General features: G+C 31.1%; 1 long non-coding RNA gene across 2 annotated transcripts in view; it reads left to right on the top strand.

Annotated features, from left to right (window-relative positions):
* The first annotated feature begins 1,463 nt into the window (after nucleotides 1-1,463).
* Nucleotides 1,464-15,395, top strand: part of LOC105676591 (uncharacterized) — a 57,949-nt gene continuing 44,017 nt past the window's right edge. The window contains exons 1-3 of one of the 2 annotated variants that reach the window (XR_001101417.2): nucleotides 1,464-1,777; nucleotides 3,100-3,221; nucleotides 13,916-14,069. This is a non-coding gene — a long non-coding RNA (uncharacterized lncRNA). Of the gene's footprint in view, nucleotides 1,778-2,688; nucleotides 2,855-3,099; nucleotides 3,222-13,915; nucleotides 14,070-15,395 lie in introns of those variants that run through there. The other variant, XR_001101418.2, reaches the window with a different exon arrangement.

Raw genomic sequence — 15,395 nt, 5'->3', positions numbered from 1 at the left:
GTCATGGCTGCGTTTTGTCACGACAGATTTGTACTTACGTCTTCGTCTTCTAACAGGATCCAAATGCGCGCAAATTTAATTAGTATTTCGTTGATATGTCTTTACCTTGTGCCTCAGGTAGATAAAAATTATTCAAATTGTCGCGCGCTTTAGTCCAGTACGCGCATGCGCGAACATGCTGCCGCGAAAGTCCCTACGCCGCATATGCGTGCGCACGCGGAGTAACAGCTGATTGCTATGCGGCATCATACGGCATCGACGCAACAGCTGTTGTTCGGATGATTGTCAAATTTAGAGCTGTTGCTCGTCTAATCCCCCCTTGGTAAATTTAGGCAGAGGCAATGAGTAAGTGGATGAATCATTTTTAATATTCCTTCAAAAAATCGTCGGGTACAGAATATAGAATAGAAATGGTAAGTGAACAATGAAAATGTAAAAATAGATATTATGTGTCTTTGTCTTTTTCTTGGAATACATTATCTGGACTTTCACATAAAGGTAGCGTAGAAAACTGGTTTCAATTCACAAAGAGATAATGATTTAACAGTAGACGAGTTTTATATCTATACATTTATCGTACGAAATTAGACAATTATAAGTATATATATAAGTACATATGTATATATAAAATAAACGTCACGAGCAGCACGTATCTTTTTATTGCGTTGAGAAGAAAGAACAAGGCTCAAGATTATTAATGCAGATCGAGCTTCGTCGTTAAATTGCTAGCTGTTGTGTTGTGTGTGGACGTAACATTTAAAATTAGATTAAAGTTAAATATATCACAAAGTACGGCTGGAACATGATATTTTTGTATATTTAACGTAGGTCAATAATGATAATGTTGATAATGACGGAATAATTTGCCGTACGTGTTTTCTTTTATATATTGTCTTCGTATCTTTTTATTCTTACACTATGAATAGATATTGCATATTAAAATATCGTAAATACATGAAATACATACTACAAATTATTAAAAATTCTATAAATAAAATTGCAATTATTCGGTATTCAACACAGTCATGAAAAATTTTGATTTTTACGTTTTATGCATTATTGCGTAAGCAATATAAGTAAAAAAATGATATGTCACGTATTACTATTATTATTTATTGAAACACATTGTAATTCTCGTATGTTTATTCTTTATTTGCCACGTATAGATAAGAGACGCGAACTATTTGGTAAACATTTGAGTTTGTTTGTACTCTTATACGATTACGTTATTCGATTCGCGATAATACATTTATGACATATACGTACACTGTTAATAATTTTTTTTAGTATAACAATAACATTTTCTTATATCATAAGTTGAGTTAAATCTGAAATAAAACAATTAATAAATATATGCAGTTGGAAAAATAATTTCTTAGTTGGCAAAAAATTTTACAATACTTAATACGTTTCAGAAAAACATCTATTTCTCAATTTTATATAATAATGTCTAATATATATCTGAAAATAGCATTATAAGAATATTTTTAATTTTTAGCAAGCAATAACTGATAAGGTGGAAATTTCTTAGTAACTTTTTTTATCGACTGTTACCTTTCTGTTGAAGCAGCACGCAGACCTCCGTTATCGGTGGCGCCTCTTTCGGAGAAATAAAAACTTACTGAAATTCAAACTTTACGTTCACGGATTTACGCCATTTTGTTCGTAGTCACGCATGGTTTTGCAGCATCAGCCGACCTAAGCCGACCTTATAAATATCGGAATCTTCTTGCTATCTTGTCTATTCACCGTGGATTTGCACTTGAATTGAAATAAGGTATGCGTATAACCTGCGGGAATAGAGATTTCCTTTTCACGTGTGCAAATAAATTGCGAGATTTCTACTCGAAATTTACTGTCTGCAGAGAACTATTTTTTGAGACTATGCGAATTTATACTGTTGTAATATTTAGCCATTTCTTCCTATCTTATTTCTTGAAATGTGTATATTCTGGAAATAGCATTGATAAAACGCATAATATATTGCAGATAAATATGCAAAACACATAATTTTTAGGACATAAAAATCTTTTTATTTGAATTGTATATAAATCATATATATTTTGCGGAATCTTCAAGGATTGTGTTTTTGATGACACTATGAACTAACGACATTATGGAATCATAACGAAATTAATAGTATCCTGCATCAGCATCATAGTTACACATCCTGCTGCAACAATTAAATTGTACGATTTGAATTGACGATTGAATTTTGACAGTATGGTCAGTTATATAATTTTAAAATAATAATTAACAAAAATCAACAAAAATGTATAATGAAAAATTTATTTAAATATCTGACATATATTTGAGTTTGTTTATTCTTTTTTCTATTATGTTATATAATATAATATTTTATTATTACAATTTTGGGGAAAAAATGCATTGAGATTAAAATTAATTAGTTATTAATATATTTATTACATTATTGATATTAATGTTTTCCAACATGGAAAAGAATAGCGATACTCTCTGAAAAAATATGTTTATGTAATGATATTATAGAATAATTATTTTGTATATTTTTTAGTTTTACAATGAGACAGTATAAACTTTACATGTTAACAATAAATATAAAATATTAATTTTTTTTTATATTATAAAATAATTTTGTAAACGATAATTGATAAAGTAGAAAATTGCCGACGTTTTTATCGACCTATTACCAGTTAAGATGGTTATTACAAGTGTTGTTAGTGGCTCCGTCGCGGAGAAATTAGTAATTATTAAAATTAAAATATTTTTACTTTGTAAATTCGCGCCGTTATTCATTAATCGTGTACGGCTAGCAACTTTGCTGATATCTTATAGCTGATTTATTCGCCGCAAATTGAACTGACATTGAAATAAGGTATGCGTGTGATTGAAATAAGATATTTTCTGTGGGAATAGAGGTTTCCTTTTCGCGCGCATAAATAAATTTTAGCTTTCTTCTCGAAATTCTCTTTCTGTAGAAAGCTGGTTCTTTGAGGTTATGTGAATCTAATCATTCCAATATTTTATTCCTTGAAACGTATTATTTCAGAAATAGCGAAGAAGGAGAATACGTAATGCATTACGCGTAAAATGTACAATTTATAAAAATATTTTGTGTAGAGACGGATTTTTTTCGAGAACTCTTGCTGTTAATGACGTCATTGCGGAATCGTAAGCGGAATCATGGTAGCAATCACGGCAATTTTGCAGCGACGATTGAATTCTAGAATCTCAATGGCACGGTGAGTTAAGTGATTTAAAAATAATAATTGGTGCTATACAAAAATATGAAATATGAAATCTTGTTGAAATCTGAAATCTATTGAAATATTCGTATCTGAAACATTTTTGAGTTTGTTTCATTACCTTTATGGTAATAAAGGTCTTCCTGTTGCGTTTTTTTATGAAGGAAAAATATTTTGACATTAAAATTGCTTATTACATTAATATTTACTTATTTAGACAGAAATAATAATCGATTGTTTGAAAAAATATTGCATATACATATGTGTTTTTGTATTATAGTTACATTACGTTATAAAATAATCATATTGTTTTCATATTCTTTACTTATTTCACATTATTATTTGTTTTATATTTTTCAGTTTTATAAAAAGATGATATAAATTTTGTATGCATAAAGTAAGAAAGAAAATAAACACTTTGTGTCTATCAATATAAAAAATTCATATCATTTTATTTTTGTATAACACTGAAAAATATAAAACAGATAATAACATGAAATATGTAAAGAACATAAAAATAATATGATTACTTTGTAACATATAATGTAATTAGAGAATGTTTTATATAAAAAGCAAGATAGAAAATAAACACTTTGTCGATATAAATCTTCATCTATAGATGAAGAATGAATTAACTTTAATTTAAAATATTAAATTTATAATTCACTTATAATTGCATGTCATTATTATAAATTTATGAGATTTAAAATGTCATACGATGCTGTATTTGTTATTGAAATTAAATTTTCTTGAATAATTTGATTTGACATCGTGGCACGTTTTGGGTCTCTCCCAGAATAACGCACTGCAAAGTTTAATTTACGTGTTCGTCCTTTGTATCGTTCATGCGGTGTACGATGTAAACTCATATAAAAGTCAATCTCTGGCAGTCGTTGTTTCATAACGGAAGCTGTAATCTGCATGCCTTTGATCCGGCTGAATGATTTTTCAGCCTTCCGACCTTTCTATTTCATTAAATTTCCTTAAAACTTTCTCTGTAGTATCTTTGCTGTTTAGCCAATTTTCCTTTATGAGAGAAAGATATTTTTTTATTAAAAGGTAATTTGCAGTAATTTTACATTACATCTTTTTATAGTTCTAATGATTTTTATCATGCTGTGTATTATAGCTTTATTTATTTATTTGTATATTTTTTTATATTTTTTACACAAGTTAATCTTATTTTGCGTTTGGTTATATTTTGTTTTTTATATCAATTTCATATTTTTATTCTCTTTTTTTCTTCTTGCTGTGCCATGCTTGCGTAGCTTATTAAGTTTAACAACCCCTAACTTATTTCAACTTGCTTATAGAGTAGATGAACTTTAGCCTCTTGCCTCTTTGTATTATTTAAGGAGAGGCGACGTGAGCGATGGTCCAAAATTTTTTTCGCCATCGATTAGATTTGTCTTCATTGACTGCGAACGCAAAAGCAATTGGGGAATGGCGCCGGACGAGGCTTAAGATCGAAAACTGATGTAGGACGTAAGCGCACGTAGCTAGTGCACAAACAACGCTGTAACTCATTTACGCAACACTGATTGGCTTAAGACACGCGGCGTCTTTTCCCTTTTGATTTACGAGCACGTTTGCAACCTGCTAGTCTCTTCTGAGATTTATCTTGCTACGACAATAATCGAGTTCAGTCTCGATAATCAAATTACATGTTTTTACACTAGTGAGCCATGTACACGATATCTCAGACTTCCCGTGATCTTACGGGAATAGCTTCTTTATCAAACAGGAGAAACGAACAGTATGATTAGATTAATAGCCATATATGTGAAAAAGCATTCGCAGGAATTAAAACTTTAAGCTTGTCAATTGATAATACAATTTTATTTTTTATTTAAATCATCTTGAAAAAATATCACATTAATAGAATGTTAACTTGTAGATTTAATTATATACATACGCATGTGAAGATATAAAACAGAAGTCTTCGCAATCAAATCTTAGCCGGAAAAAGAACTCATATCAAGTTGTACGAAGAATTCTTATATGAGACGAGGGGAAAACTGAGACATCCTATATGTGCGAGAAAATAAAACTCGGGATGAGGGACAAAAGGGATGATAAATTATAATCATGACTTTGTCAGATTTCTCGGAAGAAGTTTGCCATGAAAAGTAATTTTGCCGTTCCATGTGCACATTTTCGAAATAATTCGGCGTCAGAGGATATGAAAAAAACTTACTTTCGCAATCAAAACTGCTCTCGTGTACTATTTTTCTGCATACGAACTGCAATTTCCAACTAACTTTACGTATAAAAAGCATTTATTTACAATATATGTCACGCTCTATCTCTTGTTACATTCATTGACCATCATATAAATCTGTTAATATTGCGGATTAGTGAAAGCTTAGTGAAAGCTAATAGAATAATAGAGTTTAATTTTAAAGTAGAGTTAAATGAATTAAAAAGTGTCTTTGACGTTTACCAGATTTAATTCAGAGTGATCTCTTGCATGATACTTGATTGAGTGTATGTGTGTAAAGCTAGATTAAAATCAAATATTATTCGATTAAAATTATTCTGTGATAAGGTAAATGTTCGAGCGGCCGGAGATTTAAGAGTTAATCATTATTGAAGACATACTTTGTTCTATTAAAATAATATTTTCCTCATCTCTTTGTTTGGATAAAAATTTAAGTTTACTTGAGAAATGAAATCAAAATTATCAATTAACAGTTAAATATTTATAAGAGATGTTGAATATACATATATATTGTATCAGTGTCTTGATATAATATAGAATACATGCAAATACTTTTTGAATAAGAAATTCAGAAATTTCTTCCTGAGATTAATGAAAAATGATTTTTAAAAACTTGAAGTGTGAGATTTCTATATGTAGATGTAATTGTTATTATATTCGTGCCGCAAGTGGTTTTTGTAAATGTAGCCCTTTTGTAAAAAGTTCAGGCCTTTTATAAAACGCTGACATACAAAAATTCGACGCTCTGTGACAAAAGTAAACTTTTCGTAAAGAAGCAGAATTTAGAGAGTCTGCAACTTATATATTCTATGCATTCTAAATGAGAATAGAGACGGCACAGATATATCTAAATTTTTATGAAAGCTTTTAATATTTTTAAACATAATATTTTTTTATTTTATACATTTTTTAAATCAGCAGCTCAGCATTAAATAGTGCTACGACGTCGGTTTGTCACGAATCAAAGTATCGCTGTAGGATTTTGTGCTCATCGCGTTCTACCTTTTCTCTTTCAAAGGATAATAATAGTTTATGCAGTTTGACGCGGGTTGAAATGAGAATAAGTTCGACACAGCTTCTGACGAAGGTTTAGCGTTAACGAACTTTGACGGTAGTCTTCGTAAACTAACAAAGTCGTTTTGGGCCACTTACGAGCGCGTCCTCGTACTCACCTCGGGAGCGGCAGAACTTTCCAAGATGCGACGGTGCACCCACATCGGGAATGCGCCTGTGTCGTATCGCATAATGCCCGTTCTGACACATTCTTCGAACGGTCTTATAAAGAGGAGGCGTTGTCTCTTCAGGAACCTAATCGTTATTGCTCGTAACTTCGCATCATATTTGAACGCGCTTGAATTTATGCTGGCGAAGTCGCTTTCATAGTGAATTACCGCATGCAAACTGGAATTATATAGTTTATGAAGCACTCGGATCTTGAATAAATGTTTGAGATCGCGGCGCAAACAGAACACATCTCAGATCGATTATTATACATTCGCACACTTGTTTCGTTTGCATGAAACTTCTCGGAATTGTCTATATTAATACGGGATCTTACGCAATTCTTGACTGTAGACACGAAGATTGCATTCCATTTGAAATCTACTGCATTGGTTGCAATAGGAATTAATAATTTAATAAAAAATGCAGGATACATATTTATAAGAAATGGATTGATAAAAAGTATTACAAATTAATTGGGAAAAAAATATTTTATTTCTTATTTTTTTCAGTTATAAAAATATTTGTTCAAAATGGAAATATTTGAAATACCTGCTTCTTCTTTATCGTGACGCATAAGAGAAAAACCACTTAATTTTAAAAACAAATTTATTTAAAAATTTTGATATGTCATTTCCTGAGCGAATCAGATCTAACGTAAAATAAATTTTATGCAAACGAGATTCTGTTTGCGTTTGTTATGACGTAAACATTTTTTCAATTTTAATATTGGTTGTTTGTTCGTTGTTTGCTGGCATACATTCAGTGTGTATCATTTACGGAAGCTTCGGAATATGATTAGGGTTTTTACTTACCTTTTAAAGGTTAAATAATGAAATAATGAATTTTATATTTTTTAATACGGTTTTATAAATTAATAATTTAAATATTATGATTATCGATTCATTGGATTATTTTTATAAAAAGATACATAATGTTTTATTATTTATATAGGATTTTAATGAAATTACTTGTTTAATATTTACATATTTTAATTTTAATTTATATATATAGATTGGACGATAAAATGACAATCAAACCATTTATTTCATAATTTATCTTTTCTAACATCGCGCGTCGCGCGACGGAGTTCTACGCTTCGGGATAAATTGAATTAGATTTGCACGAATGAAAATAAATTCGATTTTTGCGAATCGTTGCTCATGAAAGGTGCAAAAGAGCGTGCCTTTAGCACCATCCTCTTGACCGGTTTATGAACCGCCACGGACGGATGCGCGCGATCGGAAAACTATCCGTTTGCTCGGAGGTGCTACTTCGTCTCCGTTTCTGCACGGATGCGAGAGTTACCTTTAGCTGCGACAGAAACTCCATTCGGTCGATGTAATGCTCCAACGAGCATTGCGATTACTTTTCTAATCAAGATATACGGTCGTTATTTTTACGGGTTGTTGCGTCTCAAGGCGTTGCTGATTTTTGTAAAACGAAATGAAGGAAATATCTTGTGACACTTTCTAGAAATATATAATTTATATTGATATATGAAATTGTCCAATTAAAAATACTCATTGAGGGAACATGATATATATATAAAATAGAAATATTTTTTTATTATATACAATTAAAAAACAAGCTTGGAAATTCTTCTGCAAAAAATCTATATTTTGCGATTCCGTTTCTCGTGAAAATAATTTAATGTAAAGATCTTAATTTACCCAACAAACTAACCGAGAAAACTAAAATTTAATTTCTTTTTATTAGACTTTACTTTTAAATTTATATTCGTAAAGAATTTCTCCGCAAAGCCATCTAATCGAGAAATGCGGAAGCTTTTTCCAAGGCTAATTTAATCATATTTTTCCATTCCCCGTTCTTATATCTTTCTTCCCGTAATCAATGTAAAGGAATATATTTATGCATCGGCGTATTATCGAAGTGAAATATCGATGCCATTACAGGAGAGCAATATTATGCCACGGAAGATAAAAGGCACCTGTAACATGCCACATTCCCTTGCTTTTATCTTGCAGAACGACACTGTTCTGGTTCACGATATTAATATCACTTTGCGGCATGCTGATAACGAGATGTAATTCACCGTGTGACCTGGCTTAACTTTAAATTTATAATAGCCGCCATTCCTCGAACATGCCAGTGGTATTCTCGAATATTAAAATATGTTACGATATAGTCGTTTCCGCGAGCACACTTCGCCAGAAGTGAAATCTCATCGTTGAGAATAAAAGAATTAATTTCAAAACTCATTAACTGCAAGTGGGGTCGCGCGCGGCATTCGTAGGGACGGATATAAAAGGGAAATACGCGTAAGAAGTACGGATTTATCCTCGCGCTTGTCGATTTCCGCGAAATCTTATTCTCGCAGAGAGGTCTTCCGCCGTCGGTTCTATTACGCAGCTCTGCCCCTCGCGATAAGTCGCTCCCTTCGTCGTAACTTACACCGTTATAGGCAATCTATTGAATTCTATGGGCGGGCACTACGCAAATAAGGGCGCTGCCAAGAACAGCAGCGTGACTAATTTACCTTGCTTACGTAATCTCGATAAGCGTCACTCCGTAACAATCCGTAGTTCGCGTGGCGAGAACGCCAGCTTTTCTTTCGGAAATTGATATAATGGCAGAAAAGTATTCTCCGTTCGGATTGAAAGCTCCATTGAAATTTAAATCGGACTGCGATCGTAATTATTTTAAACTATTTTATTGACTTTATTGTAATTATTTCAGTTTGCGCGGATTATAGATTTTGAAATGATAAAGAATAAAAGCTCAATTTTCATTACATTGATAAACTTTGCATTAACAGAATTCTAATGCCGGACTTCATTGTTGATTATACTTGATGTGAAGAATTTGTTTTAGCCAAAAGAAACATTGCTTTTTATTTTATGTGCCATTCACTTGCTTATTATTGCACAGGTTTTGAAACATATATTTGGAATTTCGAAAGCTCTTGCTTGTAATCTGTTGAATAATCTCAAATGTTCACTATGCACGTGAGTATTTTCGGACAATAGAAATCGCACAGTGTCAGACTTAATAAAACAATGAGATATTACGGTTGGTGGAAGGACAGAACGAGCGATTAGCGTCGCAAATACGATAGTAAATGCAAATCTGATGTTGGTGTTGAAAACAGGAATTAATAGAAGCAGGTGATGTAACAATTTCACTGCACGGTATTATTAATATGTTTAAACAACACATACCAAAGATTATTGATTACTACGCAATCTGAAAATGGATCAATGATCAATATTGAGAAGCTCTCAAGTAATTAAATTATCGTCAAGCAGCAAGAAGCTGGTCATCTGACACACACAATTCTACGTTTTGACATAATTTTCTTTATAAATTGAAATAATAATCGTAAAAATTTGCTTGTATTTGCATTTTCTTGGGCAAATGCCATCAAAACTATGCCATGAAAGATACTATAAAAAACTTTGTTTTTATGATATTGTTCTCAGTAATTCACTTAATTCACGGACGTTCGTCTGTCGGAATTTGGAAATCTTCTCACGAATCTCCTTATCGCGCTTCATTTCGCGGGAGTAAAATCAATTTCCGACCGACGTCGCGGCGCGGAAGTGCATGTAATTTCGTGGAAGAAGTGGCTGATCTCGGCCAATCGTATTGGTACTTTTTATTTCATGGAATTTGCCGCAATGTCGGAAATGCGGCGTATCGAACTCTTGAATGCTGGATACAAGTGCACTGTAAATTTCGCCGAAACCACTGTAATCAGCAAATACAACACGACTCTTAATTGCAAATTATACTAGCAGCGCGCGTGGTAATTTTCTACGAAATTACTATCGCTACGGATCTTTTTCTAAAAAATATTATTTTTTGAAATTTCTGGAGGCAATTAGAATGGGTCTCGTTTTCTTTTAATTATTTTTCTGTAGTATTTTCTTTCGTGCTTGCCAAAGCAATACAGCTTTCGTCTTGCGACGGAATAACATTGCGACTATATTTTTGCGCTTTACGTCTTCCGTCTTGCTCAAGAAACTGATTTTATATCAAGACTTTTACGCGGCGCAATTGTGAATGCTTGCAATGCTGACCGCCACACTCTCGACGGTTGTTTCACCTTTTTAACCTTTCGCTTCATATTCCCGGCGGTTCTCTAGTTAGAAGTCACGTTCGCTCGTTGTCGCTCGCTTCACTCACGGTAGTAGCACTCGGCCGCCTTTGTGCGCCGCTCTCATTGTCCCTGCACTCGTTTAATGTGCTGTCCGGCAGGGTAGCAATTATCGTTTACGACAAAAGCAGACATTAATTTATGACTGGAAGCAGCGCAACTTTTTAAAGAGTAAGAACGTCTTGAAGTACCAGCAAAGAGAAAAAAGTATTAATAGACGTATAAAGTGTGTTTATGTTAAGAAGTGTCATACACTCAAAAAAATATTTCGCTGATGTAGTTAGATTTCTAGATATCGCAACAAGAATGTATCGCTATTTTTCGTATCTGTGAAAACATTGTTTGTCACATATAGAATTTATAGCAGTAATGTTCTAGCCAATAGCTTCTGAAAAATTTAGGTACCATTGCTAAATGTTATTCATTGCATGATCTAACACGTGATTGATCTTATATAGATAGGCGCTTTAGAGAAACTTTCTTTTTAAAGTTCACAAACAATACAGATATATATTCTGTTTCTGTCATCTAAACTGATTAAGTAATTACATATGCAATATCACAACAGTTGCTAATCATTTATCTGTTTTAGTTAATTTTTTACACCTAGAAAATTTTAGCTATTATTGCAAGATCATTTTTCACTCAAAAAAATATTTCGTTGATGTAGTTAGATTTCTAGATATCGCAACAAGAATGTATCGCTATTTTTCGTATCTGTGAAAACATTGTTTGTCACATATAGAATTTATAGCAGTAATGTTCTAGCAATAGCTTCTGAAAAATTTAGGTACCATTGCTAAATGTTATTCATTGCATGATCTAACACGTGATTGATCTTATATAGATAGGCGCTTTAGAGAAACTTTCTTTTTAAAGTTCACAAACAATACAGATATATATTCTGTTTCTGTCATCTAAACTGATTAAGTAATTACATATGCAATATCACAACAGTTGCTAATCATTTATCTGTTTTAGTTAATTTTTTACACCTAGAAAATTTTAGCTATTATTGCAAGATCATTTTTTTGAGTGTATTTAGATAAAATAAAAGAGCCAAGAATTTATTCAATTTTAGGTGTAGAATATCCAGATATTACAGAGGATATTAATTAATGCATTTAATCAGATAATTATTTAATTTAATAATTGTATGATTAATGTATTATTCTTTTGATTAAATAATATCTGAGTTTTTAGATCGACTCTGTCAAATTTCTCGATTTCTAGCAAATCAATACAAGCAATATACACACGAAACATGATTAATTGACTTTTATAATTGTTATATTATTTTTGTAACATACTTTATTTTTTATCTTTTTACATGAGTCGAGCAAGTTGTATTCTCTTTACTTATAACACATTCGAGTAATTGACGCGATAATTGGCATCGCTAATGCAGCAAAAAACTCTCATTCAATACGATAAGGTAATATTATTATTACGCAATAATAATAATGCATTTGTCATAATATTATAAATACATTATTAACACTTATACATTTATGACAATATTGTATTGCGATATTGAGGATAATAAAGCGTATTATTGTTGTATTATTGTTGGCAATTATTATACAGCCAATGTATAATAACTGCCAACGTAATAATTTTTTATAACATAACTCTAATATTTATTTATATATTTCAGGATATTTAGATTTCTAACTATAGTCTTGATGAAATACTTAACTAGGATTAAATAACAGTTTAATTAAAATTTTGATTAGTTTTCTTGTCTATCAATAGCTAATTTATATTTATAACACAACGCGTTTTGTTTAATTAAAAATAAAATTAAAATTTGACAAAAGTAATTAAAAAATGTGATTAAAAGTATAATTCAGTTAACGCAAATTAAATATATTTTGATTAAACTTGTTATCGTTGAGACAACATTAACGAAAAATCTATATTTTTAAAAATATTAACGCTTAATTTTTTTATACATTATATTACATATTGTATTGTCAGCAATATTCAATAGTTAATGCATTTATCCTTTACGCGAAGCCAGCATAACAGCGTACTTGCGAACAATAAACGGAGCGACTAAAAGAACGACGAGACGATTATTAAATCTGAAAATGAACATTTTCCTGACTAAAGCCGACGATGATATTTTCCGCCCACTTTATACTGAATGAATTTATATCGCGTTTAATGGACACGCGGGATAAATTTATTGCTGATTTTTACCACTTATTTTTGTATTATTTCGCAATAATTACTTCGTTTTTCCTTAATTTTCTTTCCCGACATTGATTTTTTAATACCGATTTATTACGAATTATTACTAAATTTTAAACGAGGCTTATGTAAACCCGCACGATTTCATATCATTAGAGAATTTATTTAATCTGTGCTTTTATAATTATGACACGTTGGATAATTTTAATTTAATTCGCAAAAGTTAATTTACATATAAATCGATCAAGTTAAACTACAGAAACATGAAATTTGTATAATTTTAGTTTCCAAAGGAAAACACGGTTTATTTGTTTTATTATATGCCGCAATGAACAGCATTATTACATATCGTATTAATTAGTAATTACATGCAAATATGTAAATATTCATGTATCTGGTGTATGTATATCAATTTTGTTTATAATTTTATGTGATTGCAGATAATAATTATTAAAATCAATATAGTATAATTATGATACTCTGTTAACCATTTGAAAATATTTGCGCTGCAAAGCTTGTCCGAAATGTTGTTCATACAAAATTTCGTCGAAATCTGCGTGAACCTGCGACAGCTAAATTTGTCAACGAAAAACTCTTTTGGTCATCGATCGTTTCCATCATTTCAATCGTCGTTTCATCCCTTGTAAAGTCGATCGCTATATTAAAGTTCGATTTGCGCGTGAGCGTATCGATCGTTGCGTATTTTTTTACACGTTTCAGTAAATTTACGACACAGTGGCAACCGGAATATATGATATTTGTGAATATACGTGTTTGGAATGACATAGTGTTTTAGAATGCGCAAATTGCAAACGCGTGCAAAATTGTGCGAAATTCTATTGTATGAAAAACATTCTGCAATAAGATTTTTGCGAAATAAAAAGATTTAACACAGTTATATTATCGTAATTATTATCTTATTTTTGTTTACAGATGTAAACGTCAGTCGCATATGTGTGTGAAATATGAAATTGGTCATGGATTCGGATCGAAACTCGAGGATGCTTGCCGCAATCACCGGCTGCCGAAGATGAATCCTGATTTTTCTGACACGCGGCGAATGCTATGATAGATCCAGTTGCAAACGGTGAGTAGCACTTTATTTTCTATGCATAAGATGGGAAAGTTGTACAAATTTTTGCGTTATCGCTACATGTTTATCTTTTCGAAAATTCTTCCGCGTAAGAATTTTTGATTACCAAAAGATTTTATTACAAAGTTTTTGCAATAATATACCGTATGGAAAAATGATACTTTTGAGCTTTACATCCATCATTTTTCTGTATTGAAAAATTTTGTTTAAAAGTCATACGAAGTGGTTATAGAAAGTTTATACCGTATACGTTGATGAATTTGTAATCTACTTTAAACTAGAAATTGTTATTTATAAAAACATGTTTTCGAAATATGACAATGACTTTGCAAAAATAGCACGAGAGAACGGAAGTAAAATTAATATTTTAGTTTATTGATGATTTATATTTCACAAATTTTATGAGTTTTAAACTTATAAAAAAATTTTGTTTTGTCATATTTTACGACAAATCTTCTCTTTATTGTCATGATTTTTTTGGATAAAACTTGATAACACTTTAGTTCTATCGCTTTAAACTTCGAAATTTGTCCGCCGACTAACGAACAATATTCGGGAAATATCATCGTTGGCGCCAATTCGTGTATCATTGTCATTCTCTCACATATTTGATGTATGTCCTCCCGCATGTTTACAAGCATGCAATTGTAAAGGAATAGAAGGAATTATTTACACGATTCTATCAATTCTCGAGTGTTCGTTTCTACGGGCCACATTTCATCCACTTTTTTCCATGAATAGCCGAAATTCGTGTTTTCTGAAATAATTTGTCCACGAGCATTACATCGTTTGGAATTTCCAACGTATTGACAGATTTTTTGCGGAAACATGGATTGTATTTTTTATTATATTTTTGCTATTTTTGCCATTTTTATAACACTTTTCATGTCTCGCAATCAATTATTTCGATATATTAGTATTTTGATTAGTATTTTGGTTGAAATTTTTATAAACTCTAAGCTTTTGAGGAAAAATCGGTTTCTTGCAATGTATCTGACAAGTATGGAAAAATATTTAAAATATGATAAACATTGAAAAACAAATTTTTAAGCATAAAAAACTTTTTACGTCAAAAAATTACATACGAGAGCTCAATCAAGAATCTATGCGGAGGCTAAAACAATAAAAGTAAAATAAAAACTTTATTAATAGTTTTCAAATTTAAATAGTTATAAAATAATTTAAATACAAGGCACATTCTTTTTTTACATATATGGGATGATACGAACCTGTTATTTTCGCACACAAGTGCGCGATGAGATTTATTTTTTTTATGGATTACGCACTTATACAAACATTTCGCAATATTTTAATATTTTT

Source organism: Linepithema humile, chromosome 3 (genome assembly GCF_040581485.1).
Source record: "Linepithema humile isolate Giens D197 chromosome 3, Lhum_UNIL_v1.0, whole genome shotgun sequence".
Classification (NCBI taxonomy): domain Eukaryota; kingdom Metazoa; phylum Arthropoda; class Insecta; order Hymenoptera; family Formicidae; genus Linepithema; species Linepithema humile.
This window is presented reverse-complemented; position numbering and strand designations above follow the sequence as displayed.